The 18033-nt window shown below is 41.0% G+C and overlaps 1 long non-coding RNA gene across 1 annotated transcript in view; it reads right to left on the bottom strand.

Annotated features, from left to right (window-relative positions):
• The window catches only part of LOC117873366, a 36086-nt gene extending 20965 nt beyond the window's left edge, over window positions 1-15121 (bottom strand). Inside the window, exon 1 of the long non-coding RNA XR_004644701.1 lies at window positions 15025-15121. This is a non-coding gene — a long non-coding RNA (uncharacterized LOC117873366). The remainder of the gene's footprint in view (window positions 1-15024) is intronic.
• Between the last annotated feature and the right edge of the window lie 2912 nt (window positions 15122-18033).

Below are 18033 nucleotides of genomic sequence, written 5' to 3'. Positions count from 1 at the left end.
TATCAGCAAGAGGCAGCAGGGAGTCTACAATTACTCCCTGAGGGATAGAAGAGGTAGGAAGTGGTCCAAGGAGGAAGCAAGGAGCCTGAGGGAGTAGACCTTGGCTACCAGCTACAGGGTCTTTGAGCTGGAACCCAGAGTAGAGGTTCCCCTACTAGCCACCAAGGAAGGTGTGGTGAAATCCCCTGAGGTAAGGGGTGTAAGGACTATGGAACCCAGAGACAGATAGAAGACCTGCTGTAAGATCATTGGACTATAGCCTGTCTGGACTCTCTAAAGCATGACGTCTAGAGGGCCAACCTACTTGAAGAGAGACCACTGCTGCAATGGAGCTACCATCAGCAGGGGGCCCAGTGTGCTACACCACATCTGGCCATGAGGAGGTGCTCCTGTGAATCTCCCTTACTGCAGATTAAGCCCATTACCTCTTGTCCTACCTTCAGCAGACATGAAGAACAATTGATCACTTTCATTGGGTCCCCCCTCAGTCTTCTTTTCTCAAGAATAAACATGCCCAGTTTATTTAACCTTTCCTCATAGGTCAGGTTTTCTAAACCTTTGATCATTTTTATTGCTGTCCTTTGGACTCTCTCCAGTTTATCCACATCTTTCCTAAAGTGTGGCTCCCAGAATTGGACACATTACTCCAGCTGAGGCCTCATCAGTGCCAAGTAGAATGGTACAATTACCTCCCAGGTTTTACGTACCACACTCCTGTTAATACACCGCAGAATGATATTAGCCTTTTTCACAACTACCTCACATTGTTGACTCATAGCAAATTTCTAATCCACTATAATCCCCGGATCCTTTTCAGCAGTACTATCACCTAACTACTTATTCCCCATTTTTCAGTTGCACACTTGATTTTTCCTTCTGAAGTGAAGTACTTTGCACTTGTATTTATTGAATTTCATCTTGTTAATTTCAGACCAATTTTTAATTTGTCAATGTCATCTTGAATTTTAATCCTGTCCTCCAAAGATCTTGCAACCCCTGCCAGTTTGATCCTGTCATCCAGAAATGTTATAAGCATACTCTCCACACCATTATCCAAGTCATTAATGAAAATATTGAATGGTACCGGACCTAGGACTGGTCCCTGTGGGACCCACTAGATACACTCTCCCAGTTTGACAGTGAACCATTGATTACTACTCTTTAAGTACTGTCTTTCAACGAGTTGTGCACCCATCTTATAGTAATTTCATCAAAATTACATTTCCCTAATTTTATTATGAGAGTGTCATATGGGTCTACATCAAAAATACTAAAGATATATAATATCTACTGCTTTCTCCCATCCACTAGGCCGGTAACCCTGACAAAGAAGCAAATTAGGTTGGTTTGAAATGATTTGTTCTTAACAAATTGGTGCTGGCTTACAAATTGATTGTACATGCTTACAAATTGATTGTTTAATAATTTGTTCCAGTATCTTTCCAGGTATCAAAATTAGTCTGACTTGTCTAAATTCCCTGGATCCTATTTATTCACCTTTTTAAAGATAGGTACTATGTTTGCCTTTCTCCAGTCCTCTGGGACCTCAACCATCCTCCATGTATTCTCGAAGATAATTGCCAATGGTTCAGAGCTTGCTTCAGCTAGTTCCTTAAGTACCCTAGAATGAATTTCAGCAGGCCCTGCCAACTTGAATACATCTAACTTATCTAAATATTCCTTAACCCGTTCTTTCCCTATTTTGGCTTCCCCCTGTGCTATTAATATTATTTGTGTTGCAAATCTGGTCACCACTAACCTTTTCAGTGAAGACTGAAGCAAAATAGGCTTTAAACACCTCAGCCTTCTTTTTTCCTCTTACTTAATTGGCCTCTCAGAGTTGGTAAGACAACTCCCACCAGTTTATGCTCTCTGTATGTGTGTATATATATCTCCTCAATATTTATTCCACTCTATATGCATCCGAAGAAGTGGGCTGCAGTCCACGAAAGCTTATGCTCTAATAAATTTGTTAGTCTCTAAGGTGCCACAAGTACTCCTGTTCTTTCAGCCTTCTTGATGTCATCAGTTATTAGCTCTCCTTGCCCACTAAGTAGAGGACCTACACTTCCCTTCATCCTTCTGGTGCTCCTAATGAATTTAAAGAACGTCTAATTGCCTTCTGTCTCTTGCTTGATGTAACTCATTTGGTGCCTTAGCCTTTCTGATTTTTAGAGCCCGGCGCAGATACAAATTTATATCCACGGATCCATGTGGGACTGCTGCTCCCTTCCACGCAGCAGTCTGCGTCTCCTATCTGGGAACGTGCAAGCCATTTGCACACACGAGTGTGACCAGGGACAGCTGCTGGTGAGCCTGGTGCCTGCCCCAATGGGCGGGGCTAGGGCCAGGGCTGCGAAAAGTACAAACATGCCGGAGTAACTGCTAGCAAGCGACCATACATGTTGCTCCTTTCACTGCGGAGGTTCCTGGTAGAACGCTGCAGCTCCGTGGATACCGATTTATATCTGCATCCACAAATATAAATTTGTATCCGCATAGAGCTCTACTGATTTAGTCTCTACATGGTGCACTGAGTTTGAGTTCTAAATATTGCAGACTGATGGGCAAGGAAGATGATCTTAGCAAATGCATTTTGAATGGACTAGGAGAGAGGCAATTTTTCTTTTGACAAGAAATATGAATTATGGAGGCGTCCCCAGAACCTTTGTCATATCAAGCCAAGAAATAAAGATATTTCTTAAGATTTTTCTCACCTGAAAAATTATGCTGTAGTGAATATTTCTTGAATGCCATATTGTAAATATACTAGTTCTTGGAGGATGATATTTTGTTTAACAAGTCTTTTGTGATCATGAGAAATATATTTATATGACTAACTATGTCACATATTGTTTGAATTAAAACAATTGGTTATTTGGGTTCAGCAGTGTTCATGAAGCCAGGCTTGCTGAGTTTAACTTCCGAAATTAAACCAGGAAGGAAATCTGCAGTTTCACCCTGAGAGAGAGTGAGACTATCTCATGTTGTGTCTGGACTTTGGAAATAAGAGTCAGGATGTTTTGGGGCTGCGCTGAAATGAAATAAAAACTCATATATAAACCATTATCCCAAAGACAGCATTTTATGCATCATAGAAAAGCTTTCAGTTAACTAGAAAGAGCGACTGAAACAGTTGTGATCTGAAATACTGAGCTGTTAAAACTACTTAACATGAAAGAAATATGCACCTGCATGTAATTAGAATGATTCATTGCTAGGAAGATTGCATTATGGTGTATAACATGAATAAATGAGCTAGGAAGACACATTATCATGCAAAAGGGATTCTAGAAGAGCATGTTATCATTTTGTAGCAACTGAATTGCAAGTATAGGAGGAAATATATAATAAAAATGGGAAGGTGCATGGATACAAACACTAATGTCAAAGTTCATTTCACATTCTATTAATGAGGGACTGAAACAGGCTCTTTGCAATATACAGCTGATGTATATATTAATGTTAAATAAAAATTACATCCATAAGATAAGCTGTTTAACACTCTACTAAAATATTCATCCATTTTTTAAGCTTTCACTTCAGGAATCAAACAACTAACAGTTAATAAAAATCAAGCTTAGCCATTTACTTCACATGAATGACAGTTTGCACATCTGGCACTACAGGGGCAATTTTTGTGCAGAAGAACTTTGCATGGTTTGAGCAGAACTTATTATTACTAAATGTTCATACTTTGAGCATTGCCTAGTAACGTTTTCATAACAATTCTAACATAAAAGATAGTACCAAAGATTTGTTGGAAATTGTTATTGTTTCAGAGATTATTCAAAGTTGGTTTGCTGAGTCTGAGCAATTACCATATAACACATTTGAGGGTTCTTCTGCCAATCCTCTTCTCAACTACCAGTATGGAAAATCAGCTTCATCTTTTGGCCTATGCCAGCTCTATGCCATCTCCTTGCACCAGGAGAATATCCAGTCAGCCAGTAAAATGTCAGAGTAGGGCAAAGCAGGCAAAATGTGGGTGGAGAATAGGAGCTAGCCTACTGACTGTAGCCAGTGTTTTTCATACTTACTGGATTGTGGGTTTTGTGCCACAGGTACGTATATACATAAGTCTCTGCAGGATCAGGGCCTAAAACTGAAATGGCCTAAAGATCCCATTGTCAGGTCCCTGGCAGGCTCTGAATATGTAAAGAATATATTTCAGAGTGAATAATTTGACAAGCTATATGTGTTTGCAGGGAGTGTAAGTACACCCATAATTTGCAATAAGGTATACTCATAGCTGTAGTATAAGAACATAAATAGACAGAGATAGGTTCTAGTCCAGTGGTTTTCAAACTGCGGGTCACGACCCAGTGCTGGGTCATGGAATGTAAGGCACAAGGTCGCAGTGGCTCTGGTTAGCACCGCCGACCAGGCCTTTAAAAGTTCCATCGGCAGTGCTGCCCGGCTAAGGCAGACTAGTTCCTACCTGTTCTGACACCGCGCTGCGCCCCGGAAGTGGCCAGTAGCAGGTCCGGCTCCTAGGCATGGGGGGCCACGGGATTCCGTGCGCTGCTCCTGCCCCAGGAACCAGCCAATGGGAGCTGGGAGGGGGTTGTGCCTGTGGGTGAGAGCCGCACAAAGCTGCTTGCACACCTCTGCCTAGGAGCCGGACCTGCTGCTGGCCACTTCCAGGGCGCAGCATGCTCCACAGTGCCAGGACAGGCAGGAAGCCTGCCTTAACACCCCCGCTGCGCCGCTGACCGGGAGCCACCCAAGGTAAGCCTGTGCCCCAGTCCCTGAGCTCTCACCAAACCCGGAGCCCCCACCAAACCCTGGCCCCACCCCATAGTCTGCACCTCCAGCCCAGAGCCCTGACCCCTTTCTGCACCCAACCCCTTGTCCCTACCCTGAGCCTCACCCCAAACCCGGAGCTCCCTCCTGAACCCCAAACCCCTCTCTACCATGAGGGCTGTATCTATATCCTGGAACAGCAAATGACACTGCAGGTTCTTAATTATGTTATGGCATATCCCTTTGGCCACTTCAGGACCTGGAACTTAATTGTAAGGAGTTTCTTGTGGCCGGGTTTCTACACCTCAGTCAAGAGCTATAAAAGATCCTGTAACCATTGTGCTGGGTGGGGCCTATGTATCCCTGCTTGAAACCCTGGGCCCTTCTCCAGCCCATGCCCATTCCACCTCTGCTACGGGCTACCAAATCTGTCTACTTCATTGTGAAGCTGCCATGTTACCAGTGGCATACAACAATCTTAGTCATCGTCCATCTCCTAACCAAGATGGCACATTTCATCCCTTGCTTCACCCGGGAAATGGTTTGTGTCGTCCTGGAGAACAACTTTCATCATCTCCATGGATTGCCAACTGGCATGTCAGACCATGGTGCTGTTTGTTTCCTAGTTTTTGCGGGAATTTCTAAAGCTTCCAGAGATTGAGGCTGTCCTTCCATCTGCCTACCATCCATACACTAAAGGACAAATGGAGTGGGTCAACCAGATTCTCAAGCAATACCTGTGATGCTTCTTTAACTATCAGGATAACTGGTTGTCTCTGCTTCCATGTGCTGAGTTAGCTAACAATAATGCTCCTCACGCCTCAACTTTGCAAAGCCTCCCCCCATGTTTTTTGTTGTTGTTGTTGTTTTGCCAACTACAGTTTTCATCCTTGCTTTCACATGGCATCCCCATGAACTCCCCAGTTCCTGCTATTGCAGATCTAGCTACCCAAGTCCACCAAGTACACCAGGAATTCAAGGTGCAATTACAAGCAGCTAAGGAAGCATATAAACATCATGCTGATCAGGACTGCCAAACCATCCCTGACCTTGCTGTGTAGGAGATAATATCTGGCTGACCACACAAAATCTTAAATCAACTCACCTCTCGGCCAAACTGGACCACCAATATCTGGGCATTATCAATACTGAGGCACAGATCTTAAGCCCAGCAGCAACAATAGCTCACATCATAGGTGCTGGAACTCAGGTGTTGTGGGGGGTGCTGCCACACCCCTAGTTTGAAGTGGTTTCCATCATATACAGGGTTTACAGTTTGGTTCAATGGCTCTCAGCACCTCCACTATACAAATTGTTCCAGCACCTCAGCTCACAGGCTGCTCAATACTCACACTTGTAGATTCTGTCTCCTTGTGCTTACCTTGCTTCTGCCCTGCTTCAGCCTAGACACTGCCTTTACCCAGACTCGCTACAGCATAGACTCAGCCTTGTTCCGGTCCTGTCCCAGCCATGCTTCCACCTCAGAACCAGCCCTGCTCCTGCCCTACCTGACTCCAGGTAATCTGGTTCTGACCTTCAACTCTGATTCCTGGGTTTGACTCTGTCTTGACCCTTGGCTCTGGCATTCAGACTCTCACTCTGGTGCTGACCCTCGCTCCACCCTCTGAGCCTGATTCCTGCTTTGACCCCTAAGCCAGATCACTCAGGACCCAGTTTCCTTGACAATATATTATACTCAGTGTTTCAATAAATGCAGATTTGCCCTTATGTAGGCATAGAAAAGGTAATGGTGCAATACAGAGGTATGTCTCGAGAAATCAAAAAGTTCTTTCTATAGAAGAAAAACCTATTGTCAATCACATGTGGAAGATGCTGAAAGCAGATGGATATTTAATAGCATTGTCCAGATGGTATCCCAGCTACTAATGTATCTTCACCATTTGGTTGTAGTTTACAATGCTGTATCTTATTCTTTAATATTTAATGACAAGCATCTTGGATTTTAAAAGATTAATAATTCAAAGGTATTAAGAGGTACTTAGAACCCTGTAAACTGCCTGCAAATAATATTTTTTTTCTCAGAAGGAAAAAATCTCTTGCAGTATGTATAATTTTTTTCAGTTCATAAAATGGAAACAATGCTACAGGTAGGGTCATGCTGTTTAATGTGGCTTACAGTTTGCTTTGTGCTTTGAGAGCCTGCTACAAAGTTTATCGAAGTCCATGGATATTAGATCAGGCATTAACTATTAGCCACTGGAACTCTTATTTTGGTTAATACATCACGTTGAACAATATAATAGACTAAATACTTGACTTAGGTTTCAGTGATATTATTTAGATCAGTTTATTGTTTTTGCCCTTCCTTCGTACAACCACCTATGAAATGTATCCTTAGTCATTGAAATTGCTAATGTCTTTTTTCTGTTTTTTCAAACACTGCCAGGTAGATTACTATAAATGTGTTTATAGATAAAAATTACATACAAATTCATCCCAAAACAATGCCTGGGCATTCAGGAGGGTGGTATAAGTATGAGTGAAGGCAGAATTTGGCTGTGGGTGTTTTTTACAATTAGAGACAGTGTAGGTAACTACCTCATTTCAGTGTTGTGTAAGGAATGTATGCCCAATGAACACAAAATATTAGGCACCTATCCATCAAAATCCTATTGTTTTAGCTCTTTTTTTAGGCCTTTCTGGAATTTCCATTATTTCCTGTGGGAACTCAAAAACATCCTTGAAAAATAATCTTATCTAGTATAGATTCTATATCTTATCTAACACATGTCCTCCATGGATATGCTTGCATTTAAAAAAATGGTCTAGAAGCCAAAATTAGTTCAACTTTTTATGTAAACTATTGTTTACAATATATCCACTTTAAAATTCACATTTTATTTCATGATTACCACTTAAATTACTGATATATTTTAAAATGTTCTTTTGTCATTAATATGTGCTGCACAATCTACTTGTGTCAGACAGCAGAAAATCTGACCCACTGGCAAGCAGAACTGGTCAAACTGTATATCAAAAATAATGTGAGTTATGAATATAGTTCTTTCTTTTGTTATCAAATCATTCATGAACTGAGCTTGATTTCCTCTGAAAATATTTGTTATGGGTAAAAATTCACTGAATAATTTGTATGAATAAGTTAAACACTCTGAGTTGTCCACACAGTGTTCACTCTGACTATTCACTATTTGTTATTGGCGCTGTGCTGGGTTTATCACTTATGTCACATGGCCCTGATTCTCAGACCTTTTCTGGAGTTGTCTGAATAATTGTAAATAATAATATGCCCCCACAAAACTAAGCTTGGTGTGTTTATTTGCAAATCAGATTTTCTCTCACTACTCCCCAGCTCTCTCCTGTTAAGTATGATCTATACTTTGAGATGTCATACAGGGTATATAGGGATGATTATGAACAGATCACCTCATCCCCGTTCAGGGCAACTGCACCCATATTCCCCCTCTGTGCGCTACCAAGGGCACCCACTCTAGGCTCCTGGCTCCTCAGTCATCACCTCTCTTGGGCAGGAACCCACGTCTCTTTCCCTCCTGACTAGGGTTTTTTCCAGGCTGCACCATTCCCCACCTATAGTGTTATAAATCCAGCATGCCAGATTGTCTAAACAGGCCTGCCTCTGTGCTTTGCTTGCTCTTACTGGAAAAGGGCAAATATAGTGCCTATCTATAAAAAGGGAATAAAAATGACCCAGGAAACTACAGACCAGTTAGTTTAATTTCTGTGCCAGGGAAGATAATGGAGTAAGTAATTAAGGAAATCATCTGCAAACACTTGGAAAGTGGTAAGGTGCTAGGGAATAGCTAGCATGGATTTGTAAAGAACAAATCATGTCAAACCAATCTGATAGCTTTCTTTGATAGGATAATGAGTCTTGTGGATAAGGGAGAAGCAGTGGATGTGGTATACCTAGACTTTAGTAAGGCATTTGATATGGTCTCACATGATATTCCTATGGATAAACTAGGCAAATATAACTTAGATGGGGCTACTATAAGGTGGGTGCATAACTGGCTGGATAACCATACTCAGAGAGTAGTTATTAATGGTTCCCAATCCTGCTGGAAAGGTATAACGAGTAGGGTTCCGCAGGGGTCTGTTTTGGGATCGGCTCTGTTCAATATCTTCATCAACGACTTAGATATTGGCATAGAAAGTACGCTTATTAAGTTTGCAGATGATACCAAACTGGGAGGGATTGCAACTGCTTTGGAGGATAGGGTCATAATTCAAAATGATCTGGACTAATTGGAGAAATGGACAGAGGTAAACAGGATGAAGTTTAACAAAGACAAATGCAAAGTGCTCCACTTAGGAAGGAACAATCAGTTTCACACATACAGAATGGGAAGAGACTGTCTAGGAAGGAGTACGGCAGAAAGGCATCTAGGGGTTATAGTGGACCACAAGCTAAGTATGAGTCAACAGTGTGATGCTGTTGCAAAAAAGGCAAACACGATTCTGGGATGCATTAACAGGTGTGTTGTGAGCAAGACATGAGAAGTCATTCTTCCACTCTACTCTGCGCTGGTTAGGCCTTAGCTGGAGTATTGTGTCCAGTTCTGGGCACCGCATTTCAAGAAAGCTGTGGAGAAATTGGAGAGGGTCCAGAGAAGAGCAACAAGAATGATTAAGAACATGACCTATGGAGGAAGGCTGAAAGAATTAGGTTTGTTTAGTTTGGAAAAGAGAAGAGTGAGAGGGGACATGATATCAGTTTTCAGGTATATAAAAGGGTGTCATAAGGAGGAGGGAGAAAACGTGTTCACCTTAGCCTCTAAGGATAGAACAAGAAGCAATGGGCTTAAACTGCAGCAAGGGAGATTTAGATTGGACATTAGGAAAAAGTTCCTAACTGTCAGGGTGGTTAAACACTGGAATAAACTACCTAGGGAGGTTGTGGAATCTCCATCTCTGGAGATATTTAAGAGTAGGTTAGATAAATGTCTAACCGGGATGGTCTAGACAGTATTTGGTCCTGCCATGTGGGCAGGGGACTGGACTTGATGACCTCTCGAGGTCCCTTCCAGTCCTAGAATCTATGAAACTTCAAAGGCTATGAACACCATAATTGCCAGGAATTATGAGTTACCACACAGGTCTTTATAAGCAAGCACTTTTATTCTTAAGATGAAAGCATTACCGAGAAAACACATAAAAACAATAAAAGTTCCTATATGCATGCTAAAGGTTTACCAGAGGTTACCCCTCAGTCTTATGGGGCCTCAGTAGACCAAAGTCCTTCCAATCCATCCCAGGAAGGATTGGGGCACCCATGGACAGAAAGTCCTGTCAGTTTGCTGAACCAGAAAGAAGATCCTGAGTCCGTGTAAACTTTGGGAAAATAGCCTAAGGTGCTATCTTTGTCTGTTGGTCTCTGGAGAATCTAGTTTGAAGTAGTACATGTGTGCCTCTCCAGGTGGGATTACAACCTGACTGATTTAATTTAATCACCTCCGACTGTTTTTAGGTCTTGTAGGAACTGTGGTAGCCCTTCCCCCTAGAGTAGAAAACAATCTTACACAGACCATTCAAACAATGGACCCTAAAGATACTGCATGGCGCTGTAATATTTGTCGCACCTTCCCTCATAAAGAAGTTACATACAATAATACCTACACTTAATACCATGAGGTCTTTCAAGTATAAAGCAGGAAATTGCCATATCTGTAACAACCTCATCTTTTTAAAGAGCAACCTCCCAGATTGTTCCGGTATGGAATTGGGTTTTGGTCTTCCCCACTTCATGGTTGGCCATGGATATAAAGATTATGCTTCAAAACTCCATGGAATAAAAAAATGTTACAACCAGTGGAAGAGTCTTTATTTCCTATGACTATTCTTTTCTATCCTTCCACTATAAACAGTATCTAAGAGGGAAAATAGTAAAGTGTGGGCCTGATTTCTCTCTCACTTAGGTCTTGATCCAAAACTCATTGCAATCAATGAAAAGACTGGCTCCATTGAAATCAATGGCAGAACTCACACTGACTTCAATGGAGCAAGGATTTTGCCCCAACCCCTTATACCAGATTTAAGGAACCAGGTCCATTGACTTCAGAGGGGCTATTCCTGATTTACACTGGTGTAAATGGGAGGGGAAACAGGCCCTATTCAGTATATGGAATAGTTTCAAATACAGTTAACATTAAAAAGTCCCCAGCATAGTAGCATTTGACATGCCTAGGTGTATTTGAAGATGAGCATTAATACATAGCTCCCAAGTTGAGAGCACCTGAGGCATGTATTTACTAATCCCATAATATGCAATTACAAAATTTCCAATCACAGGATTTATTAGCACAGGAATTATGTGTATAGCACATTAAACTATTGACATACTCTGTGAGAACCCTCCTATCAGCACTTTATCTGATGTTAGGAAAAAACCATGACTGCAATAAGTAGTTTGTAAAAGTCACTAAAAGGTCATAGATTTCAAGTTGTGAGACATGTTCAAGTTACAATCCACAGAAGAAAGAGCTTTGGAAGACTTGAAAAGTAAGTTCACCACCGTGTCTTTTGTCTAAAATCAATTCTAATATTTTTCACCCAGTATGATTTGTAAAAAATAACTGTTTTTATTGCAATTATAAGAAGATGTATGAATTGATCCACAAGTGTAACCAGGAGAGAAACAATCTACTGAAATCCATGAGAGGAGGGAAGGTTGAGAGAAGAAAAAATTAGATCCTCTGGGACTTCTCTGTGTCAAAGCAATAACCTAAGGCTATAAAAAAAAAGAGCCAAGATTTTCTAAAATGGGAGCGTAGGCTCCTAATGCTATATTTTAGAGTCTGATCCTATAAGGTGCTGAGAACTCTGGTTCTGCTGTAGGAAAGCAATTAGACATTGCTTAACTTTAAGTTTGTGAATAGTCTCATTAAAGTCAATGAGGCTATTCGTGTGCTTAAAACTGAGCTGGTGGTTAAATAGGTTGCTGGACTGAGGCCAGAGTACTCAACACTGTAAGATCAGGTCTTTAGGTATCTAAATAAGTGAAAATAGTTTTGAGGTCAGTATATTGGGAAAATCCATGTGCAGAAGTGATTAATCCTCTGTTTTTTTTGGGAGGAAGGTAAAACTTGTCCCTTCATGAAAGAGTAAATAAAAAGCTAGAGCTGGCCAAAATTTTTCATTCAAAATGTTTTTATTTCAATGAAAAAATGGAGGGGTTTCTTTCTTTCTTTCTTTTTTTCTTTCTGCATTTTCATCAAAAACTGAAAACCAAAAATATTTTGATTTTGGGCAACCAAAAACCAAGTGCTGGTTTTCTTTGTATATTTTAGTCGTGTTGACAACTCTCACAATTTTATCTAGTGTCTTGGTGTTTTTCTTAAAGTCCCAGCTCCTGGATACATGTAATTATATGAGAACGTGAGAATTTTTTTTTTAAAGAAGTAAGTTTCTTGTCTTCATGCCTTCTGAGAAAATCTTGAAAATGTGAATCACAATGGTTCAAAAAACAGAAGGAATGACAAGAAACCCAAAACTATTTAAAAAAAAAATCATCATTTTTAAAACAATCTCCTGATTTTGGGTGCCTGACATGACTTTTGATTGTTTGGGGTTAGCAATACTGTTGTCCCCAGACTTTTTCAGGTAAAAGAACAATGAAGCAAGAAAGAAGAAATGTAAAGTCCCTATGAAAGAATACACAGTATTTGTCTTCACTGACAATCTGCATTGAGCTATGAGGAAAAACAAAGCTGCACACAGGAGCGGTGCTTTAAAAATTTAAAGGTGCAGCACCTATGGCATCAATTTCTCAGATAAAATACCACACTGTGCTGATAGTACAAAAAGCAAGCAAAAATACAAAGTGAGGGCACTTTAGAACAGGAGTGCCAGCAAGTTTCTAAATAGAGTATATTATCGTGCAGTTACAGCTCTTTCTTTGAGGAACCTGGGGCACTGTCCTACCATATTTAGAAATTTAAAATTCATGTAAAATGTATTTCAGTCATTCCACTCCTGTGTCCCCCACACAGATCTTAATTTAACAGACTAGCACTTCCAAATGAATGAGCCAAGTCAGACTGGTGCTCCAGCGTGCATAGTATACACTTCATAGGGTGCTCCAAAGCTGCAGATGCAGGATTTCACTGATCACCATGGGAGCCACAAGGGAGCACTTGGAAGCACTTTCAAAAGGGTCTTCATTAGTGAACAGATCAGAAAATAAGGCAAGTATACCTAGGTCCTACCTAGAATTTTGATCTTGATCTGCTAGTGATGATATTCACTAATTTAGGGATAGGTTATGAACTCTTTCGACCTGATGGAGAGTCGCTTTGGTTTGCCATTATGAGTAAGGAGTTTAACAATCTTACCTTTGTGTCTCTTATTGACAATTTAATTCTGGTTATGTATATGAAGTAGTCATAATGCAGACTGTGGGACACAAGTAACTGCCAGCGTACCCAGCACAAGCTTGTACAATACTCTGCACTGTATTAAAAATGTAATAGTTTGGTTTCTGCATAGCAACCACAGCATAGCAGCTGTGCATGTAATCAGCAGTTTCTGTTTGCTCCCATTGCTGCCAAATTTTAACAAGGACAAAGGAAGGAGATGGGCCAAGCAGTAATAATAGAGTGCTATGCACCATAAGAAAGAATAGGGATAAGAACTAATGTGGGTGCATGAATTAAGAGTCGGTGAACTGAGGTGGTGCTATATATCAACACCCCTCAGATAGTTGAAACCCACTTCCTTCTCTAACCACCATGCTGCCTACAAGGAAAAAATATCAAGCTATGTGTATGAGAAGGACTGCAAGAATACCAACAGCAGAGTTACTATGCTAATAACTGTGTTACACCCTGGAGTACAGCCAGTGTGAACTAAGTGTTTTCTACAAGCCTGAGCTGCCTTAGACTGAGGAATTTTCAACAGACCTTTGAGCAGTTAAAAAAAAAACTACTGTACAGACAGCTGGGCAACCGCTCTGTAGCTGAACAGACAGTAATAGCTGTAAGCCTGTCATAATTGTTACTACCACGGCAAGGCCATGATCATATATTGTAGAGAGGGAAAGACACTGGAGAAATCTTCCATATTTACTTGGAATGCCTGATACATCAAAGATCCATGCTGATAGCACAGAAAAAGATTAATATTTGATTTCTTGCATAATAGAAAAGAAAAATACTGTCAGTGCCATCAGAGTTATCACAATGTTGCCAAGTGCATATAACATCTACTTGAAGCAATAACACTATGATTAGAGCTGGACAAAATGTGTGTGTTTGTTTATTCATAGAAAATGTAGGAAAACATAGTTTTCATTTCATTCAAACTTTTCACAGTTTTTTTTTTTTGACAAAAAAAATTTTTTAAATTCAAAATGAATATTTGTTTTCTTCAGAAAAAAAATTGGTTTGAATTTTTGTCCCCCCACCCCTCCACAAACACACACTTTCTTCTCCAATAAGGAAAAAAAATTAAAAATTCATTCAAAAATTCATTGAAAATGAAACATTTTCTTGTCATTGAATTGAAACCCCAATTACAAAAGATATATGTTGTCAAATTTCAATCAGCTTAGATAATCAGCCTGGAATTACGCAGATTAGTAGCTGAATCCCGAGAACACCAGACAGACTGAAATAAACTATAATTTACTAGTGGAGTGACTTTGTAAAATCTTTCAAAATCTATTGACTAACTATATTTTATTTCAAATTTGAAGTCACTGTCTTATAGGAATTAAACTACGCTAATAAGTGGACTAGATGGGTATATTTACAGATGTTAAGATCTTCTCTGACCTCCTGTATAGTACAGGTGTCCCACTTCCCGGAGATACCAGGGTTGTGAGGCTCTTCGCTGAGGAACCATCTGCCCTTAGTGTGAGGAAGCCTTTTCTGTGCCAGCCAGGGATCAGCTCCCTGACTGCCCCAGACATGGGCAACAGAAACACTCCCTTCTAGGCCTCACAAGCCCTGCTGCCACGCTATAGGTTAGCAATTGGCACCTCCCAATGTTTGAACCCCCTGAGCATCTTCCTGGAGTGTCCAGCCACTGGTCCACTGGACACTTGCAGTGTTCAGACTCGTGCTTCCAAAGAAACAGTTCCACCTCAGATCACCGCTCCGCTTAACACACACCATTTATACATGTTTACAATAAAATCAGGTATACGTTTATTGAGCAAAGCATAGATAGCAAGTAGAAGTATTGGAAACATGGTTACATATAAAATCATAACGTGTTTCAAAGCTTAAGCCTTAGACTTAATTTGCAAAATATTTTCATGTCTTGTAGAGTGTTGCTCACCCCAAATCCTTGCAGTGCTTCTTTCATGAGACAATCAGGGTGTGAGTTTGGCTCCTCAGTGAAGGATCCAGTGTGTCCCTTTGCACTTCAAAATATACCAGACCAATCCCTTGTCTTTATTCATAAACAGGACACCCCCTGCCATTTGTTCCTTCCGATAGATTTAATCTCTTGTAGATTTCACAATCTCTTAACTGGCACCTGGCTCAGTATGCAAATACTTTGCAAGGCATGTAATGCACAATACACAAATGGCCAGACAGGGAGATAGGTGTCTGTTAACCTCCTGCCTGAAAGGAACATATCTTAGATTTGTCACCCCGGTGTCCTGCCTTAATTCTACGACTTTGAGAACATACTTTTCAGTATAGATATAATTCCTTAAATATTATCTGCACACACATTTCACAATGATTATGATGACCAGTGGACTGCTGACTCTTGGTAGGGACCTCTCATGCCACCCTGAGCCTTTGGTGAACTATTATACAGATATCCAACCTAGGGGATCCCTGTAAAATCCTGTGCACCCAGTTTGTCCTTTGCCCAGATGACAACAACGGGTCCCTGGGTCACAAAAGGCCACAGGATTTCATCTAGTCACCCCTGCATTGAGCCCAATAATTTGTGTTTGACTAAAGCATATTTTCCAAAAAGACATCCAATCTTTCTTTGAAGCCATCAACAGCTGGAGAATCCACTACTTCCCTGGGTAGTTTGTTCCAGTGGTGAATCACCCTCACTGTTAAAACTGTGTGCCTTGTTTCTAATTTGAATTTGTCTGTGTGAAAAGATAGGCACCAAAGCCCAGATCCACAAAGATACTTAGGTGCTTAACCCAGTAGCATGTTCATTGTTAAAGTGTATCATGCGATTCGGAACTTGTACATTCCACAGCAGGTCAGATAAACAGAACCTCCAATGCTTCATCAGCATGCGTAGTAGAACAGGTTGTTAGGACAGCACATCTGAAAACCCACAGTCACAACAAACAGTGTGTGTGTATTGCGCCACACCAGCTGATGATGTGCAAATAACTTCAAGGTCAGTTCACAATAATAATTGCCTGAATTTTGAAAAAAAAAATCTGAAACTAAGGCTGATGAAGGTATGAAATTATAGCTATGGTAACCAGGGACCTTCAAAAAAAAGATACACCAGTCAGGTACAAAGATATGAGAAAGATAATAACTGAAGGTTATTAGAGTGTGACTGGGAGAGACTCAAAATAGATAGTCAAAGCATGCTAAGTCACACACTTGGTTATAGCTTGATTTTTATTTTACTTTCCTTGATATGGTGTTGTCTTTATGTTCTTCCCATACCATACTATAACATAGCAACCAAGGCCCCACTCGTCATTTCAATATGGCTATGATATATCTGTTCTTATTTGTTAGGAGGGATTTTGTGATATTTTGTTGTCTGTATTCTTAAGGTTTGGGTTTTATGGCCCTGATCGTGCAGTAAATTGTATGTGGACATCTCCTGCATACACATGGAACCCCACTGAAGCCAGTGGAACTCCAAAGGCACAGGAATCTGCTCACCTAAAGCTCATTACAGAATCAGGGACTAAACTGTTGCATTGGTTTGTTGTGTTTTAAAATATAGGACAGTACTGAGGAGCTGTTTAAATCAATGATGAGTAGGGGTAAAATTTCTTGTGACAGGCTCAGCTGTATACAGAAGGGGGATTCGTCACCGAGGCTGCTGGAAGACACAGGTCATGCAGCTCACTGGCTCTCCGCCTTGCAGAATGAGGGACACAATTTGTGCTGCATAGTGTCACTCCGGGTCTGGCCATTTCCTGGGCCAGATTAAGCAGTCATGGAATGGACTGTGGAGTACACTACAGCACCAAACTCAGTCACTGGAAAATTTCACTAATTGTAAGTAACTCTCTTTAAAGAGAGAGATTTAAGTTCAGACTAGTTTTTTTTTTTTTTTAAAGTGATGTTGTTCTCAGCCTGCAAAAAGTTAGTGCCGTGGGAACAGAAGTGATATTGGCCTCTCTGTTTCTACACATGGACAATGCTGTTCTACAAACTGAGCACTATTACGTGATGCAGCTGTGAGGAAACAAACTATAGGAGCAGAAAGAGGTCAACCAGGATAGAAAAATGGACCCTAATGTGTGTTCAGAAATGTTTGGTAGTTTCAATCTAGTCTAAAAATACAGCATGCAGCTGGAGATGCCCTGAATTGGAGTAGCAGAGAGGGTGTAACTAAGGATGTACAGTGCACTCACAGAACTAGGGTGACAAGATAGCAAGTGTGAAAAAATCGGGACGGGGTGGGGGGTAATAGGTGCCTATATAAGACAAAGTTCCAAATATCAGGACTGTCCCTATAAAATCGGGACATCTGGTCACCCTAGACAGAGCAGTGGGGTGGATCTTTCATGACTCATGTTCATGTAGTACACATGTGTCAAACTCAAGGCCCGCGGGCCACATCCGGCCCGCCATACAATTATATCCGGCCCGCGAAATCGTTTTATATATCTGTTTTTAATGGCCCTGTGATATGACGCCCCAATAACACACACTACAAATCCCATGATGCAGTGCAATTGCCGCCAACGGCAAGCCGCGGTTCAAGTTCGCGGTCTGTTGATGTATACAACGCTAATATCAAATCAAAGCTAGACCCCAACAATGGCCAAGAGAAAAATTGATTCTGAAAACCGAGGCTTTCAAAGCCGGTGGGAGAATGAGTATATGTTTACTGAAATTGCAGGTAAACCAGTGTGTCTCCTTTGCGGGAGTAATATCGCTGTAATGAAGGAGTATAACCTAAGACGGCACTACGAGACGAAACATGAGAACAAATTCAAAAACCTGAGCGCAGGACAGAAGCTACAAAAGGTAGAGGAGTTGAAGAAGAATTTGACATCCCAGCAGACGTTTTTCACCAAAGCAAAATCACAAAGTGAAGCTGCTGTGAAAGCAAGTTTCATTGTGGCCGAAGAGATCGCCAAATCAGGACGGCCGTTTACCGAGGGGG

Source organism: Trachemys scripta, chromosome 2 (assembly GCF_013100865.1).
Source record: "Trachemys scripta elegans isolate TJP31775 chromosome 2, CAS_Tse_1.0, whole genome shotgun sequence".
NCBI classification, from domain to species: domain Eukaryota; kingdom Metazoa; phylum Chordata; order Testudines; family Emydidae; genus Trachemys; species Trachemys scripta.
The sequence above is the reverse complement of the archived record's forward strand: the minus strand, read 5'-3'. Positions and strand labels throughout refer to the sequence as shown.